Source organism: Narcine bancroftii, chromosome 4 (genome assembly GCF_036971445.1).
Source record: "Narcine bancroftii isolate sNarBan1 chromosome 4, sNarBan1.hap1, whole genome shotgun sequence".
NCBI classification, from domain to species: domain Eukaryota; kingdom Metazoa; phylum Chordata; class Chondrichthyes; order Torpediniformes; family Narcinidae; genus Narcine; species Narcine bancroftii.
The window spans coordinates 274342049-274355109 of record NC_091472.1 but is presented as its reverse complement, the minus strand read 5'-3'; the positions used below and the strand labels follow the sequence as shown (position 1 = coordinate 274355109).

Genomic DNA, 13061 nt, shown 5'->3' with positions numbered 1-13061 from the left:
TGTACCTATAAGTTCATTTACTATACTGGATGAAACAGAGTTTCTCTGGACCATGGTACATAATATACATGCACATAATAATCACATGTATGAATAACGATATAATATGAAATAAAGATATACAGTAAAACCGATGGTATTCAGCAACTTTGGGAATTGATAGATGCCGGATCAGCAAATTTTCCAGTTGCTTGAGATAGTGTATTGCATGATTGGTGAACTAACAGTGATGTTTGCCAATTTTAAACTTCTTTATTTTTTTTTAACTATTTATTTTCCATGATTTTTTTTTGTCAAATGCTAGTTGCTTAAATTCCAGGTAACAAGCATTTTACTGTATAAAATTCTTTGGCTTAATTTACACATTTCATTTGTAAGAGACCCAAGGTTACAGAATATCATTCATCAATCTCACAACCTGTGGGAAAGAAAAAGCTATTTCCCAGCTTGGCAGTCCTGATTTTAATGCACTTGTCATATTTCCTGAAATATCCTGTAGGATGAATTGTAAGGATTCTTGCCAATTCTTTGAGCCCTACTTAAGGCTGGTTCCTGGTAAATGTTATCAATTGAGAAAAAGGAGAACCTAGCAATCTCTTTAGCTGTTTTAACCATTCTCTATATTTGCATCTGGTCTGATGCTTTGCAGCCACCATTCCACACAATAACACAACCTGACATGACACTTTCAATTTTGCTTCAGATTTCTAATAGGATCAAAATCCATTGTCTTTATCTTAGAACCTGGTTAAGTAATATTTTGATTTAAAAATTCCTGTTATTTTCATACTATTTTATGTGGATATTCCTTTCTATTCCTTGAATTATTTTTAGAATGTCAGTCCCTTTAATTTCTGAACATCCCTGATATTAAAAACCATCAATGTTGAAAATGTCCACAAGTCTCTAAATCTGGATTTCTCTTTGCAAACTATTCTTCCTGGCTACCATTCAATACTTTTCAAAAAAAATTATCTCTTTTGGTCACCTACCCTCATAAGATGAAAATGGACCACATTATTGAGAATATTCCTGTTAGAATTTTAAATCGTGGCTGTTCTACTTGTCTTTGCTTTTTGTGGCATCCCATTTATCTTTATAAATTTCAACCTTTCTGACACTCTTCTGAGTGCTACTCAGTGTCCTGTCTAATTTTATAGAATCTGCACATCGCAAAAAACAATCACTGATTTGATGCTGTACAACAAAATCCAAGCCTCAGGGTTAACCAGTTTTGTATTTGTGATCTTGTCAACTCAATGCAGTAACACCCAATTGAATGTCTGGTGAGGCGATTATGTGGTCCAGGAAGGAAATATTTAAATGTCATCTGAATAATCAAAATTGGAGTGGGGTGTATTGAGAATGGGCTGATAGTACCCCACTTCATTTGTATGAAATCATTATCTTTTATGATAATAAAGTAAGAAAATATTTATCTCTTTTGAAGTCTCTGTTGTTTACTTCAATGTTTTCAATACATTTTATAGATTTATGGAAAATATGCCATAACAGTTTGTTTTACCACTCTACATTAACCAGAGAAATGCTGAATATATGATTTATCTCCACTGTTTCATCTTTCCATAAACCAGAATATATTTACCAAAGTCTCTTTGAAATCTATAGCATGTACCAGGAGCAATTGCTCAGATCAAATTGCCAGAGTTTCTTCTCTGCACTGTTATTGGATTATATGTTCAGCAGTTTACCTGGAAAAAAGATACTCAAAATGAAAAGGTTAAAAGGCAAGTGTAACTCACAGATGATGTGGATTTTGTGTGGTTGGTATATCATTACTTATCATGAACATAAGAGTCAGTGTTTGACCCCAAGATTAACATTAAGAAAGGAATACTAATTGACTTGCTTTATCCTTGATCCACAAATTATTTCTGTTCCTCAAGCAATAAGGCACAGTGACTCCTCCCTTTTCACATTTCTGACAATATCATCTAAACATGACTGAAAATATTCTTAATATTTTAGAAAAACTGCAAAAGACATGTTAATGCTGGTTGAACACGTTCTTTAATTTAATGCTGTCTTCATCAGTCTGTAATTAATATAAAAGTTAAAACTTTATTCCAAGTGAATAAATACATGAATATCTGGTGAGCTGGTAGTAATTCTACTGAATATGACCTTGTTTGTTTAACTGTTTTGTTCAAGGTGACATTCTGCACATTAGAGGGAAGGATAGAATAATGTGCTTGCAATTTCCATCTGAATAAATTCCCAATTAACAACTATCCATCTGGAAGAGTGTATTGCTGGGAGTGAGTTGTTTCACCAAAGTGGAGAGAGGGTTGAAATCTCATGTTTTATGATTAAGTAACATAATGTTACCAATTCTGTTATTTTTTTCTCTCCAACATCTTTAATGTCCATCTGAGATTCAGACAATAAAAGAGTCCCTTCTAACTGCAGATATATGTACTTGTAGAGTTTAAAAAAATAAAGAGATTATCAAATTTATTATAATTTCCTTCAAGTGCTCCTGTTCCTCCCACCTTTCAAAAGACATAAAGGGGGTTGTAGGTCAATTGAGTGGCACGGGCTCATGGGCCAATAAGGCCTGTTACTGTGCTGTATGTCTAAAGTTGGCAAAGAAAATATGAAAGAGGGAAAGGAAACAGGTGGGCAGTGCATGGCAACCCTGTGGTTGTTCCTCCCAATAACAAGTAAACCATTTTGGATACTGTTTGGGGAAACGACAATCCTGGGATAAGCCACAGTGATCTGGCATGGTCTATAATTGTGGTTAAATAGGGAAGGGAGGAGAAGAGGTGAGCTGTAGTGATAGGGAATTTCACAGTTAGGGGGGTAGATAAGAGGTTCTGTGAAACAGATTTAACTTCTTAGATGGTTTGTAGCCTCACTGGTGCCAGGGTCCGAGATATTTCAGATCAAATTCATGGCATTTTCAGGAAGGAAGTGGTCTATGTAGGGAACCAATGATGTGGGTCACAAGGGTGAGGATGTCCTCTAAATTAAGTTTGAGGAGTTAGGTGCTAAATTTGACAGGACCTCCAATGTTGTAATCTCAGGATTGTTACCCATGCCACATGCTAGAGAGATGTGTACATCAGATACAGGCAACAAGGAGGTATTTGAGGAATATAAAAAATGCAAGAAAAACCTCAAGAAAGAAATCAGGAGACCAAGAGAAGACATGAGGTTGTTTTGACAGACAAAGTGAAGGAAAATCCTAAGGGTTTATACAAGTACAGTTAGAGCAAAAGGATAGCAAGTGATAAATTGGTCCCCTCAAAGATCAGAGTGGTCAGTTTTGTATGGAGCCAAACAAGACTGGGGAGATCTTAAAAAGATTTTATTTTTCATCAATATTCACACAGGAAAGTGGCACAGTCATGGGAATGAATGAAAACAAGCAGTGACATCATGGAATCTTTTGGGAGGAGGAGGTGCTTGCTGTCTTAAAGCAAATAAAGGTGAATGAATCCCCAGAGCATGACAAGGTGTCCCTTTCGACTTTGAGGGAGACTAGTGTAGAAATTGTAGGGGCTCTGGCAGAAATATTTAAAATGTCCTTAGCTAGAGGTGTATCACCAGAGGACTGGAGCTTAGCTCACATTGCTCCGTTGTTTTAAAAAAAACTCATGGTAATTATAGGCTGGAGAGCCTGACTTTAGTAATAGGTCATTTATTGGAAGGCTATTCAAGAAATTGATATACAAGTATATGGATAGCAAGGGAACAATTAGGGATCATCAACATGGCTTTGAGCATGGTAGTTTTTTTTAAATATTAGATTTTTCCGATGATTTTACCTGGAATGTTGATGAAGGAAAAGCTGTGGAACTCCAAGTTGTTCTCAATTGAAAACCTCAAACAATGAAAGGACAGCCAGGATGGGCTAATAGATGCCCAGGGATCGGAGGCAGGGGAGGCGATGGACGGATGGCTGGGGGTGAGGTGGGTCAATTGATGGGTGGCCAGAAGCAGGGGGTATGGCTGACAGGTGGGGAAGCAGCCATGGATGGCCAGGGGATGGACAACATGGCCTAGGAGCAAGGCAGTTGGGCATTTTCATTACCCAAAAAAGTGCCAGCTTTTGGAGTTCGCCAGTGTTCAGAATCCCGCATAAAAGTTTAGGCATCTGTCTTATGTAATAAAATGTTTGTAAATAAGTTTGGAGATGAAGACTTAAAACAATTTTATGCGGGTAAATCCCTTGAGCAGCTGTCATTAAGGGAACAAAATGAATTGGAAAAACATAGACACAAGAGATAGTTGTTTTAAGTTTAGTGTTAAGATATATTATTAATAGTTAAGAAAAAAATATTGTTTTGAACATACATTGTCTTGATGAATTTCTATTGCTGCTGATCTATAACGTAACAAGGCCTTTGAAAATGTCTCACAAGGGAGATTAGTCAGGATGATTCATTTGTTTGGTATTTATGGTGAAGTAGTAAATTGGATTTGACAATGGTATGTTTTGATTTGGATAATCTGGATGATAATGCAGCAAATTGGGTCAGCAAGTTTTCAGATGACACTAAAATTGGAGGTGTTGTGGACAGTGAAGGCGGCTTTCAAAATTTACATGGGGATCTGGACCAACTGGAAAAATAGGCTGAAAAATGGCAGATAGAATTTAATACAAACAAGTGTGAGGTGTTGCATTTAGGAAGGACAAACCAAGAAAGGACATACACGATATATGGTAAGGCACTGAGGAGTGCAGTAGAACAGCAGGATCTGGCAATACAGTTACGTAATTCCCTGAAAGTGCCATCATGGGTAGATAAAGTTGTAAAGAGAGCTTTGGGCACATTGGCCTTCGTAAATCAATGTATAGGCATTGGGATATTATGGCAGTGATTATAAGAAATTGGTGAGGCTATATTTAGAGTATTGTGCACAGTTTTGGTAACCTAACTATAGAAAAGATAGCAATAAGATGGAAAGAGTGCAGAAAAGATTTACAAGGATGTTGTCCAGGCTTTAAGATCTATGGAGCATAGAATGAGGGAAGATTTGATAGAGGTATTTAAAATTATGAGTGGATAGATAGAGTATATTGTATATAGGTAGTTTTTTTCCCCTTTTAGTGTAGGTGAGATACAAATAAGAGAACATGTGTTAAGAGTGAAAGGGGAAAAATTTATGGGGAACATTAGGGAAACTTCACACAGAGATTGGTGGGAATGTGGAACAAGCTGCCAGCTGAAGTGGTGAATGCAGGCTCAATTTTAACTTTTAGGAAGAATTTGGACAGGTAAATGGATGGGACATGTATGGAGCACAATGGACTGGGTGCAGGTCAGTGGGTCTAGGCCAAAAAAATGGTTCAGCAAACACTATAAAGGCTGCAGGGGCCTGTTTCAGTACTATAATTTTCTATAGTTCTAATTTATTTCAATAAGGACATTGAAAAAAATGCTGAGAAGTACAGTCCAATTAATTTAATTACCGCCATTGGCAAATGGTTAGTGAGGAATTAATAATAGGACATTTGGAAAAATAATTCCATTGAAGAACTTTCTTAATGTACTATTGTTCTTTGAGGCTATTTCTTTTTGCCCTCAGTTTGTACATTCTTCATCGCAACAATTTCCTTCCAGTCAATAAAGGAGAAAAAGTTAGTTAGCCTTTAATTTCTAGTGATGCTGTGCGACCTGTTGGGTTTCTTCAGTACATTTGAGTATTGCATCAGTGGATGTAATATGTTTAGATTTAAAAATTATTCCTCAGAGAGGTTTAGGAGAAGTGAATGCCTCTCTAAAGCCTGCGTCTTGAAATATAAGATCTTCCTTTCTCCCTCCATCTTGACTTGTTAACTGGTTACATTGTCTCTATTGCCTATGTCATTATGCTGCAGGTGCATTAGATGTTGTTGAAAGAAGACAAAGAGTGAAATGTAAAGCACGGGTTGCAGTGGATCTGCTCAACAAGGAATATGATTTTAGCACTGTTGGCTTTTCTAAAGGGAAATAATATTAGTAAAAATTGGTTATTTTGTTTCATACTCTGAATATTATTCACAAGTGAACCACTATTACTAAAGACTTTGCAGCAAGCTTAATGCCAGGATCTCATTTCTGAATTTCATGATAATTTCGAAGAAGTGTCGGAAGTCAAATTTCCAGAGAGTTTGCTAAGGAGCATGGAAATCATTTGCTGTGTCATTAGTGATATCACCCCTTGTGATAAACTGGTGCACACTTCTTTGAGTCCAATAGGCAAATGTTTCCTTCTGCAGATTTTGTAGCTCTCAGCCTGGGAGATTCATCCACTGAATCATATTAACCTGAAGCCACTTCAATGGGGCCTTTGAATTAAAAAGGAAAAATAGAGAGGAGAAAGTTAGCCAAAGCCTTTTATTTGGTCTAATTAAGTTAATTTAAATTATTTTAAAATAGAGGTAAATTTTATTGAGACATTTACAAGCATTCAATTTAAACAGTAAGTTTGACAACTCATGAGCCCAGGGCAGATCTTTAGGAGTCTCAGTGCACTAGCCACTCATGCCAGTATCAGAGACGTTCTGGACTACGCCATTTAGCTCTGCTCTAACCTTGCTTGGTCTTTTTCCATGTTTTTAGGTGCTCTGCATCATTCCGACGCATTATGATGATGTCATCTAGGTAACATTCAACATTTAATCCTTGCAATAGTTTATCATGACAACTTGAAATAACACTGGAGCTGATGATATCCTGGTGTAAGTGAACAATTCCAGGTGAGAGTTGATAGACACATATTTCCTAGATTCGGCATCCAAATTGACTTGTTGATATGCTTGTGATAAGTCCAATTTCGTGAACATTTTTTTTCCACCATTCAGAACTTGAAATAATTCCTTCACTCTCAGATTGGGATGTCCAGTAACTTGCAGCGCTTGGTTAATTGTGACCTTAGAGTCCCCACAAATGTAAATTTCACCAATGAGTTTTCTGACTGGCACAATAGGAGCTGCCCAGTCACTGTACTGAAGTTTCTTGAATATTCCTTCATTTTCTAATCTGATGAGTTCTGTCACAATTCAATTTTTAAAAAAATATATAAATCGCAAAATGTTCTGTCCTTTGCTTAAAGAACTGAGGTTTGCTTTCCAGTTCCAATTGTAATTTTACCTGGACTTCTTGAATTTTTACCAGGTCCTTCTCAAAAAAAACTGTTCGATACTTCTGAAGCACTTGCTTCAGGTTTGATTTCTTTTTGCCCTCAGTTTGTACATTCTTCATCGCAACAATTTCCTTCCATTACATTTCGACCTGCAACAACCAATCCCTTGCAAACAAGGCAGGTGCATTTATATCTACAATGTAATGGGGACATCCTTGTAGTCCCTCCCTTATACTCAATGTCTACTTTACCTTTCTCTAGCACTTTGGCTTTCTCTCCGGTAACTATCTTTAACACTATGTTCAACTGTTTTATTTTAAGCTTGGACATTAGTTTGTTTTTCAGATCTTTCGACATGAATGACACAGCCCCTCTGTAGAGTTCCATCTGAACTGGTTCATTGTTAACTTTAATACAAACAAAAAATTTTGACCTGCAATTAATTACACTTCAGATGTATGTTACTGCCAATGCTGTCATCCTTGGATTCACTCTGGTACATTGGCTCACCGCTGCAACTTTTGTCATTTCCCCACAGGTTATTTTATTTTGGAAGATTGTTTTTTTTATACTTCAATTTCTGCTCCCTTCCCCCCTCTCCCCCCCTTAGTGACCCTCTTTCTCCATTTTCTTTCTGTCTTGGACACTTTGACTTGTATCCCTTCTTGTCACATAAATAGAACTTGTCCCTTTTGTGAAAACAGTTATCAAGCATTGGTTATTTCTACCACAGTGAGCCTTCTCATTGGTCCATTCTCTTCACCACATGCTCCCCTTGTATAATATTAATGTTACGATTGGCCATTTTGAAACTCAATGCTATCTCATAAGCAGACTTAAATGTCCAAACTTTTCCTGCTCGACAATCGTCGTTGAGTATGGTGGTTGCATTAGCCAAGCAGATTACCAACATGTGTCTCAGGGATTCATCTAAAAGATTTACAAAACTACATGTCTCTGACAACTTACACAATCAGAAAAATATTGGCTCACTGTTTTATCTGTCTTTTGCTTTCAGGTGTAGAATTTGTATCTTTCTGTGATCATCACTGGTTTTGGGGACAAAAGCTCTCCAATTAGGTCACCTAAGATTTGGTATTTGGTTTTGCTGATGCTAATAGGGTCTTGATCAGGCTGTATGTTCTGCTCCCAACCTCACTTAAAAACAGTGAGTGTTTTCTCTTACAGGTTTATACATCTTTCACATCATCGGCAATATAGTACATATCTTTTTTTTAACTTTATTTATTCATTCAAAATACAGATAGTAAATAACATATACAACAATGAACCAGAAACATGAATGTTATACTTTATAGAAAAAAAGAAAAAAAATCCCCCCTCCCCCCCTTCAGCCAGCTCTCCTAAGGAGAGTCATAAAGAAAGGAAAAAAAAATAAGGAAAAATTAAACATACATATTAAAATCTAATCAATGTAAATCAAAATGTAAATATTCTGAATATAACAATGATTTACTAATAAAAAAGCTATAGTTATCACGCGAAACATATGTAATTTTTTCCATTATTAAATGTCATCTCATTATGCCATCTATTAATATCAATCATATTTGTATCTTTCCATGTACTAACAATACATTTTTCGCTACAGATAAAGCTAAATAAACAAAAGCAAGTTGAAATTTATCTAATCCTAAAGCTTTCAGAGATTGCAAACTGCCCAATAAAGATACTATCAGATCTAAAGGTATTTTAATCTTATACAGATATTCTAAAAACAATTGAATTTTCCTCCAAAAAAAATATATATATATATTTATACACATAACCAGACAGCATGAAAAAAATTCCAACAGAATTACCACATCTAAAACACAAATCTAATTCACGAAAACCATACTTTTTTAGTTTTTCAGGTGTTAAGTATAATTAATATAAAAAACTATAATTAATCATTGCATAGTGTACATTTATCAGTCTAATTACACTATCATAACAAATATCTAATCAATCATCTTCAGAAAAAATAAAACCAATATCCACTTCCCATTTACCTTTGGATTTATCCCAACCATTTTTATCCATACCGTCCTATAAATTTTAGTAGATAAATGAAATATAAACATTCTCTTGTACTTTCATAAGAAAAGTCTCAAATTTAGTCATTTCAGGTAAAATCATATCGCTACCAAACACACATTTTACCAAAGATCAAATTTAAAAATAAAGAAACAAAGAGTTTGTATCAATACCATAGCTGTCCCTCATCTTTATGCTTAATTGAACTGTTTAAACCTCGAACATTAAAAGTAGCAAACCTCAACTTTAACATATCTACTAATATTACTAAATACCAATAATATCTTTATATGAAAACTCAAATCATCATATATAGGCCCTCCAATAGGAGAAAAAAAATCAAATTAAAAGCTAGATAAAATGAAAATAAAAAAAAATAAAAAACAACCCCCCAAAAAAAACTACCAAAAGGTAGTAATCCTAAAAAATTTGGGTATGGATCACCCACCGGTACCTGATGACTAATAGATCCTAGAACAAATCTCTTCCTCCCCAGCAGAACAAAAAAAAATCTGAAAATATCATAATAATGTAAAAAGCAAGAATAAGAAGATTCTTCTATTCATCCAAGAGGTTCCAAACTCGGAGATCCCATTTCAAAATAAGTTGGACTCTCCATTCCCGTTTTTCCCATTTCTGCCATTTCTTCTGTTTCCAGAACAACCAGATTTTTCTTTAGGAGACAATGGTGGACTACGCCTTTTTCCTCTTGTATCTGGCAATGAATCAGCAAAAATCATTGCTTCATGATCATCCTCAAAAAACCAAGATTGATAGTCTCCATGAAACACCTTCAACACTGCCGGATAGCGAAAAGTAGACTTATAACCTTTACGCCACAAAATTTCATTAACTGGATTAAATCAACGTCAACGTTGAATAACCTCTTGACTCATTTCTTGGTATACCGTACCTGATAGAAAAAAACTGCTATTCTGAATCAATAATGGAGTTTGTCGTTTTCTCACATTTTGCACTGCCAGTCGAAGTATTGCTTCTTTATCCAAATAATTCAAAAATTGAATTATTACAGGTCTCAGTGGCTGACCAGGTAAAGGTGATCTACTTAAAGTTCTATGAGCTCTTTCCAATACCAAGCCTTCAGAAAAAAAAATTCTTGCTCTAGTACTTGTGGGATCCAGTCTTTAAAAAAAATGAAGAGGATCTTGTCCTTCCATGCCTTCTGGCAAACCAACAATTTTCACATTATTCCTTCTACTTTGATTCTCCAAATAGTCTATTTTTCTCTCTAACTCCTTCTCATGTTCTCGCAATTCTATAACGGATTTTTCAACCTTCAACACTTTTTCTGTATTAGAAGCCACTTGTTGTTGACATTCCAAAAAATCAGATTGAATTTTTAAAAAATCTTCACAAGATTATTCTACACATGCTTTAACTGTATTCAATTCTGAACTTAACCTTTGAGCCAGCTCATTCATTATAGGCTGGATGACATAATTTAACTGCTTACATTGTAGCTCAGAAAAGCTCAGCCCTGCTTTCTCTGATGTAGTGGCAGAACCAGGTAACTGCAGCTCCTGCTGCAACTCAACAAAAGGCATTTTAACGGTTTTACTGCGTGTCTGGACTCCCAGCGAAGGCACCCCGACTTCCTCAGGGGGTCGACGTCAGGCCTGCTCCACAGCTTCTTGTTTTTCCAGAAAATCACAGAGAAGTTCAAAATCTCCAGGTTGGAGTGGTGCCTGAAGCCTTTCAGACAATGGAGTTGTCTTCCTGTGTGCTCCCTCCATTCAAATCGGCAGGCTGCCAGAATTGGGATCCACTTCTTGGGAACACACACCTTCCTCCAGAGAACAAGTAATTCCAGTGCTATCCTTCACTTGGTGAGTAGTAGACATTTTTTTTCAGCTCCCACAGGCAGTCTTTGTAGTTTAGGCACTGAAGAAATTAAACCTGAGGCTGTAAAAAGTTGTTTAGGCCCCAAATCTTCAACACTTCGAAAATGTAACTTCTTCTGCACTTGAGGTTTAATCTTTTTACCATTAATGGCCATAATAGTTCCTTAATACTTTAAACTAAAATTTAAGAAGTTTAAATTTGAAAACAAAGGGTTAAAAAATGGGTACTTAAAAGTCCGGCCAGGGAGGTCGAGATTACACATCTAGACTCTACGCCATCTTGCCACGTTCCCCATATAGTACATATCAAACCTAATCCACATATTCATACCAGTTTTACATTTCTTTATATTCTCCAAATTGTCCTTCTGTCATTTTAACAACTTATTATTCAGTAACAAATTAAATCTAGAATTTATTCTCACTTTTTTGACATCTTCCCCCCTTTTCCTTTCTTTCTGCACCTGAACATGTGCTTCTGTCTCACTGTAGCTCAACATCATTCTTTTTTTTATAAACTCTATTTCCACTCTACCATCCTTTTACCCCAAAATCCTGTAGATCTTGTGGTCCTTGTGGCCACTTTGTCCTTAACCAGTTAGAGGAGGATGAGGAGAAGAAGAGTAAGAACATAGGTAATATAAGACATTGCTTTGACAATAGGTTTTGGCTTAGCTTCTTTGTAACAAATTTTCCCAAGTATGATACCAATAACATTATCCCACCCCTACCTTTTCTCTTTTGTGAAAAGCCTAAATCTAACAACCTCTCCCCTTCTCTCCCTGGCACTGACAATTATAGAGGTTTTGCCACAATGTAAAAATTAAAATTATACAATAAAAATAAATAATTGAAGCACACCAAATACCACAAACATTCCAACCATTTCCCTTCTATGTTTCTAGAAATCCTAACTTCAATGTGCCTTTACCTCTTCTTGTGATTCTAAGCAGAGATACAACAAAAACCTGTCTCAGGTGTTTGACTAGTGAACAGTTGATAGCTTTCAGTGAAGAAAGAATAGAAAATTTATTCTCACACTTATATTGCACGTAAATAAAAACCTCAGAATTCGCAAAGCTCTAGCAGTTAAGAAATACTTATGAAGTGTTATGATATTGAACATAAATCTGGGTTAAGAGATACATTTTGGCCTGTGCAAACAATCTCCCCTGTTCTTCAAAATAATTGAAATCTTTTAAATCCACTTTGGAGACTGAACTTTGATGTTTCATCTGCAAAAAAAAGGACATTTTAAAGTAGCAGTTCATCCATACTGAACTGATAAGCTATGGATTTTTGTGTCCAAGTATCAGAGATGAGACTTAAAATTTCACATTATTACCTCAGCAAAACGAGTTAATAAATGAGCCACATTTGATTTCACAGATAACTGAAGAATGGCTATGCAATATGATCAGGACCCAGGAGACTTTTCACCATCGTCTCGATGTAGGCTCCAAATAAAATAATTGTGTAAGTCACACTCCCCTGCTCTGCTTCTTTCACAGAAGAGTTGCCTATTCAACTCTTTCCTGAAAACATTGGTTTTGGTTCTGCTTCTGTGATGTAAAAAGAGACGGAGAGTGTGTTCCACACCATCACCATTCTCAAAATATTTTTTCCATCAGATTCCCTTTCATCCATCACCCAAAATGTTATATCATTGTCCACTGGTCCTTGAATGTGGAACATAGAAATCTGCAGCACAATACATGTCCAGTGTTGTGCCAACCTCATTACCTACTCTAAAAACTGCCTAGAATTTCCTTACCACACAACCCTCCATCATTTTTTTTTTTAATCAGTTCCACACACATATCTAAATGTCTCTTAAAATATCCTATTATTATTGTCTCCACCAGCATTGCATTCTATGCACCCAACACTCTCTTGAACAACTTTCATCTCCCTGTGCTTACTCTCAAACACCTTAATATATAGCCCCTCATGTTAGCTATTTCAGCCTTGGGGGAAAAAGTCCCTATCCATCCAAACAATCAATGACTCTCGACATCTTATACACCTCTAACAGGTCACATTTCATTCACTGGCACTCCA

At 36.0% G+C, this 13061-nt stretch overlaps 1 long non-coding RNA gene across 1 annotated transcript; it reads left to right on the top strand.

Moving 5' to 3' along the window:
* The first annotated feature begins 6584 nt into the window (after positions 1-6584).
* LOC138760135 (uncharacterized) lies at positions 6585-12486 on the top strand. The gene is made up of 3 exons (XR_011355455.1): positions 6585-6712; positions 10803-10985; positions 12390-12486. It is a non-coding gene; the product is annotated as an uncharacterized lncRNA (long non-coding RNA).
* The last annotated feature ends 575 nt before the right edge of the window (positions 12487-13061 follow it).